A 6,731-nucleotide genomic window follows, 5' to 3' on the forward strand; every position below is an offset into this window, starting at 1 on the left:
TGTATTCGGGCGCTGAAGGGCTGCATGGATTTCTGGGCCTCCCTTCCGTTGTCGGTATTGGGACGGGTGGCATTGTTGAAGATGGTGGCACTCCCGCGGCTGCTTTACTATTTCCGGACGCTACCGATATGGATCCCGCAGAAGATTTTTAAAGATCTGAAGACATTGGTGACTGGCTTCCTTTGGGGCCATGGGCGGCGCAGGGTCGCGTTGAGTACTCTGACTAGACCTAAGCCTGAGGGAGGGTTGGCCGTTCCTGACTTTGAATTATACTACCTGGCGGCGCAACTCCAGGTGTTGACACAAAATGTCGCCAGAGTATTCAGGGGCCCTGAGCGTGATCGGGAGCTCGGCATCTAGAGGGGTGTTTTGTCATATATAATAATGCAACAGAAACTGGACATGAGGGAGCTCACGATAGAAGAAAGAACGCTTAAATTGTGTTGGCACAGGAGCTTGAAAAGAGCAAAAAGAGACCGTCCGTACGCGCCGGAGATACCGCTAGGAATGCTGACCGCGCTGCCTCATGGAGGCGATTGGTCTCAACTGTTGGGGTGGGAGGAGCTGGGCCTGCAGGTAGTGGGGGATCTGTATGTTGATGGGACATTAGTCCCCTATCGGACGCTGCAGGATCAATTTGGCCTACCGGATGGGACTTTCCTGCTGCACGCAGCTGTGGTGGCAGCGATGCAGCGATATTGGAGGAAAGGGTTGGAAGAACCGGAAGTGACCATGGCATGTCAATATGTGGTGATGGCGGCGGGCACTGTTAAGGCGGTGTCTTGTCTCCATACTAGAATGCTGAGTGAGGGACTGGCGCCACTACTGGCATTGAAGTCGCGGTGGGAGGTCAGCGTAGGCAAGCCCATACCGGACACGGTTTGGAGCCAAGTGTTACGACGGACGTGGAAGGGAACGAGGAATGCGCGATTTCAACTGGTGCATTTTTTCATTATCCATAGGGCATACATGACACCGGAGAGAGTGAAACGGTATTTCCAAGTGCCCGATGCCGTGTGCCCGAGATGCTTGACACCCGAGGTAGATTTGGATCATATGCTATGGAATTGCCCGAAGTTAGGAGCGTACTGGCCGGCAGTGGGGGAACTCCTGAATGCAGTAACGGATAGGGAGGTAGACTTTGATATGGCAGCGTGTCTGCTCCTCTGGTTCCCTCATACCAAGAAGACAAAAGTTACTAGTAAATTTATAGACCTGGGAATCATGCTGGCTCAAAGAGAGATAACTTGGCACTGGAAATCTAAGGAAGGTCCGTCAGTGAGGAGATGGATGAGTGAATTGTTGAAGTGGTCAGGCTGCGAAAGTGTTATCAGAATGCGGCAGGCCACTAGGACTGGCCATGAGAAGTGCTTGGAGTTGGCGAGGGCGTGGGAGATGGTGGTCCAGGCATTGCGTGACTATGTGGCGGAAGATGAAGAGGAGGAGATGTGATAGTTGGGTTCCATGTGGATTGCACGAAGGTGAATGGATCCTATGGGGGATGTACACTGGTGTTTGCAAGGTTTGTCAGTACCCGAATCAGCAGCAGTTGTGGGGGGGGGGGGGGGTGTTCTTGAAAGGGTAGTTAGGCACCGCGGCGTAGTTCAGAAGAAACAACTGGACCTGTTAGGATGTGGACGAGAACTGAAGAACGTACCCAGGGAGTATTCTGGGTTCTGATGGTGCAAGGGGGGGGAGGGCGTTAGGGGGGTAAAAGCAGATACAACATGATGTGACCGACCGAGTACCCGAGCAGGGCATACACTGAGGCAGCTTCTGGAGAACAGTGCTCTTGGCGCGCCGCCCAGCCTCCGGGATGTGGGCTGAATGGCTGTGTAGAGTATTTGCTTCATTTTCAACTGTGATGTCATAAGTGTAATGGTTGGCCTAATTTTGATGACTTGTCTCTAATTCTGCAATAAAAACAAATTTAAAAAAAAAAAAGATTGCCATTTACAATGCCAGTGGCTCAAACTCTACAACTGCAAAACCTATTGCATTGCAAATGCTTGTTTATTTCAGTTCTACTGTCTATCCAATGTCAGCCCCCCTGAACAAATAAACTGGAAGACGTTTAAATTAGGTTTTACATTCTAAATAATACATTGATTTCAGATCCCAAAAATTGGCAAAGCTCAACTAGTTTAGTCAAATATATAAGTATTTGAGACACTGCATGGCAGAAATAGTAAGGCACCAAGGATACAATCAGTGACATAATATTCTTCATGTGCTTTCCATAAACCTTTGTAATGTATGGCGGTAATGAAATATTTAATATTTGAAGAGTCTTGGCCAGTGACTACAGCTGGAACTTAGAATGCCACCTCTCTCTATTCAGTGCGACTAGTTTGATATAATTTACTAACTAGGTGCAACACAGCAGTAAAAACGCAAACATGAAACACCACGGGCATGCTTACCCCACTGCTTGCTATACAAGTCCTCAAATTCCCCAATGGAGCCTTCTGGGGGTTGGATGTCGTTTCCGGCACTAGAATCATCTGCAAGAGCGTAGCGGTGAAGCGAGTAACTTGTCACTGCTACGTTCATTGCGAGGGCTGGCCAAAATATCACTGTACAGGGCCGTCATTAGTAGCGCTCGCGCACGCCGCGCATGCTACAAGATTGACGGCCCTGGACTCTGTCTGAGGCTGCGACGGGGGCACCAACGGTCGAGGAGTCTGAGGAGACACAAGTGTGGGACTTCGTTTTTGGCAATTTAATTGAAAGCACAGCGGCCGCCTGCCTGCAGTGCTTTCAATTAAATTGCCAAAAACGAAGTCCCGCATTTGTGTTGTGTGCAAAGTCGCGCTGCACTCCACTCCTTCTGACCTGCTTTGGTAACAGCTGAGCTGCACAAGCTCAGCTGTTACCATAGCGGGTCATAAGGAGACGGAGTGGAGTGCAACCCGGCTTTGCACTTTTAAACTGGGCCCCGGGCGGCCGCGGCACTGGAGGGCTGTTGCGGCCGCCTTTATCATTTATTTGGGGGCACTCTGTTTGTTTCCAAATAAATTATAAAGGCCGCCGTGGCTGCAACGGGCCTCCAGCGCCGCGCGGCTGCCTCCAAAATGATGCTGCCTGTGGCGGACCGACGACCCCCCCACCCGCCCTAGCTACGCCACTGGGGCCCGCTTTGGGCTTCTGGAGGAGGGCGTTGATTTCGGTGTGTTTACAGCTTTCTGGGAATGTCGCTGTTTCGAAGGAGATGTTAACCTTTCGTAGTTGGGGTGCGATGCCTGCGTCTGCTTTGGTGAATACGTGGTGTGGGCACGGGTCAGACGGAGATCCTGAGTGGATGGAGTTCATGACCTTGCGTGTCTCGTCATCGTTGACGTTGGACCAGGAGGTCTGGCGGTTGGTGCTGGTGGTGTTCACAGGGGAGGTGGAGTCTGGCGTAGTCGGGTGGTTGTGGTGTTGAAGCTGTCGTGGATGTCAGCGATCTTGCGGTGGAAGAAGATAGCTAGTAAATCGCACAGTTCCTGTGAGGGCGGCATGTCGTTGGCATTGGCGCGGGGTTTGGAGAGTTCCTTTATGATGCTGAAGAGCTCTTTGCTGTTGTGTGCGTTGTTATCCAAGCGGTCTTTGAAGGAGGATCTCTTGGCTAATCTGATGAGGTGGTGGTGTCTGCAGGTGGCGTCCTTGTGGGCTGCGGGGTTGTCCGGTGTGCTTTCGTGGAGCCATGTTTTCTCCAGTTTCCGGCATGCGCGTTTGGAGGTCTGGAGCTCGTCGGTGAACCAGGTGGCTCTCTTGTTGGCGTGGTCGTTGGTGGGTTTCTTGAGCGGGGCGAGGGTGTTGGCGCAGTCATCGATCCACTGTCTGAGGTTGCGGGTTGCGGCGTCTGGGTTGGTGGGGTCAGTGGGTGGGTTCTTGGCGAGGGAGGTGATCAGCTGGTCTTCAGTGACTTTGCTCCAGCTTGGCGAGGCAGCTGTTGGGTTCGGTGCTTGCTTGGTTGGTTTCTTGAAGATGAAATGGATGCAGCAGTGGTCGGTCCAGTGGAGTTCGGTGGTGTGGTCGAAGGCAACGTGGAAGCCTGTGTAGAAGACGGGGCCCAGCGTGTGGCCAGCAACATGGGTGGGTGCGGTGATGAGTTGTCTGAGGCCGAGGTTGGTGAGGTTGTCGATCAGGGTGGTAGATTTGGCATTGTTGTTGTTCTCGAGATGGAACTTCAGGTCCCCGAGGAGGATGTTGTCCTTGGAGGCGAGTGCGTGGGTGCTGGCGAGGTCAGCGATGGATTCGCTGAACTGAGCCCAGGGTCCGGGGGTCTGTAGATGAGTGTTCCTCTGAGGGTGGTGTTGGGATCAGTGTGGATCCGGAAGTGCAGGTTTTCGGCGGTGTTGAGGGTGTCGTCTGCGTGGGTGGTCATCTTGAGGGTGGACTTGTGGACGATGGCTATTCCTCATCTGATTCAGTTGGCGCGATCCCTGCGGGTGATCTTGTAGCCGTCCGGGATGGCTATGGCAATGTCGGGCGCCGAGGAGTCGTTCCACCAGGTCTCGGTCAGGAAGGCCACGTCTGGGGCGGAGGTGTCGAGCAGATCCCAGAGCTGGACGGCGTGTTTGCGTGCGGAGCGGGTGTTGAGGAGTATGCAGCGGAGGTGGTTGGGTCCAGTCCTTGGATGTTTGGTGGTTCTGTCCCAGGAGAAGCTGCAGGTGTGGCGGGAGAAGGGTCCGTGGGTCCGTTTCGGGGCAGCCTGGGAGCAGGTGTGGTTTCGGCCGGCATTGAGTGTGTGGAGGGTGCTGGCGTCGTAGTGGATTCTAGTGTTGTGGCGTTCGCAGGGTCCAGGGTTTCTGACCACATTACTCCAGGAAGTCGGCGATCGAGCCAGTGGTAAATGCGCCCAGAAACTCTGGCCAAATCGCGCAAGGACGGCACCTTCCGTCAAAAACAGATAGACTGCCATATCAAAGGGGTCTAAGACAGTGTGCCCAGCTGGGTTCACTGTAAGTAAGATTGCATTACTTTCACACGCATGGGTTATAATTCCCTTAGCCCACTACAAGACGTCCCACATTCTTTGTCCTGACGAGACCCTCACTCTAAGGGTCGAAACGCCGTCGACGCAGTTGGAGGCGAATAAGACTCACACAGTGTCTATGACTGTATAGCAGCTGTTTCAAAATTGTTTCTTAAAAGAAATTACTCTGAGTCATGTCTCTCTCTTGTAAATAGCCACCACTGTAACCTGTATAGTCCACTCCACTGTCGCACATTGTCTTCGTTGGTTACTTCACAAATCACTGGGGACACATTGCACTGTATATATTGTAGTATATGTTGTAGTCAAAAGTAATTTCTATTATTTGTGTTAATTGAAAATATATATAAAAAATGGTTCAAAACTGACATAATAGTGTCTCTCTCTCCTTTTTGCCACCCGTTCTCCAATATCTAGATCGGTATTAAGTCCCCATCTACTGAATATTTATATAAAATGATATTCCACAGGAACCATTGTTTTTCTAGATAAAAGCTGGGCGCAGTCAAGGCGCGGACGGGCGCAGACGGGCTTGCCTTCGGCGCTTCTCACCCTGCATATGAGGTGGCTTGGGATGGAGGAGCAGCTGGGAGGCGGGAGCGGGGGGCGAATGGGTGTGCAGGGGGGCGGGCCGCAGGGAAGGAGCAGCGGGAAAGGGCCGGATCGGGAGCGGCGGGGGGAACTGGTGCACAGGCCAAAGGGGAAGGAAAAAAAAACAGGAAACAAGGAGGCAGCAAGGGAGGCAGGAACCAGGCAGTCAGGTGACGAGCAGCGACGTGGGGACGACCTGCCTGCAAGCAGGGTCAGAGGATAAAGACATTGTCATTTACAGCACCAATACCTCTAACTCTAACAAATGTGTGACCAATTTGCATTGCAAATGCTTGTTATATATTCATTCTGCTGCACTCCAGCCATGCTCCTACACAACATTACTTAAAGACTTAGACAAATAAGTCTCTCATAGGCAAACATATTGGCTTTGCCAATGCTTGTTTTAATTGGCACAAGCCTTATTATTGTATGTATATAATTAAAAAAATACTGTTGTTGAACTTACACCTCCACCTTTCTGTTGTTACTTGTAATTTCCCAAAACCCTCCCGTCATTGCATTCAGACCTTCCCCTTCCATCTCGCTAGAAAAAACGCATTGGTAGACCTTTGGAAATGCTGTTCATTAATTTTTTTTATTTTTTGTATCTTTATATAGCGCCAATTCAATACAAAGGTATTGGACTACTTGCCATGAGCACCAATTACATTGCCTTATCCACCTAAGAAGGGCCTGTAAAGCGGCTAGCGGTGGCCACTTTATAACGCTTTTTAAAATCACATGCCTTATCCGCCCCTCTACACCCCGCCCCGCTAGCTACCCCACTAGCCACCCCACCAGATTGCCTTTAACAATGCTGCTTTACTTAAATCTCAGCATTGATGCGCATGGGCAGCACTCACTTCTTAGAATGACAGTTCAGCAAACAGCCACAGCGTGCTCGGGGTAAATAAATACAAGAGGCAGGGTACTAAACAGCAGAGACAGTGTGACTGACTTGAGACGGGGCACTGAAGTTCCTTGGCACTGCGTTCTATTGTTAATTGATAGCAGCTTTGTGGTACAGACCAGTCAGTGCCTGTTGAATTCCCTGTAAGCTACCAAATGTTGGTATTTTGCTACCTCCTCTTGTCTACCGTATGCAGATATCTTGGCTAGGGAGAAAGAAATTTGAAAGGTTATATCTGAAAGTACT

The sequence above is a fragment of the Lissotriton vulgaris genome, chromosome 8 (assembly GCF_964263255.1).
Source record: "Lissotriton vulgaris chromosome 8, aLisVul1.2, whole genome shotgun sequence".
In the NCBI taxonomy this organism is placed as follows: Eukaryota; Metazoa; Chordata; class Amphibia; order Caudata; family Salamandridae; genus Lissotriton; species Lissotriton vulgaris.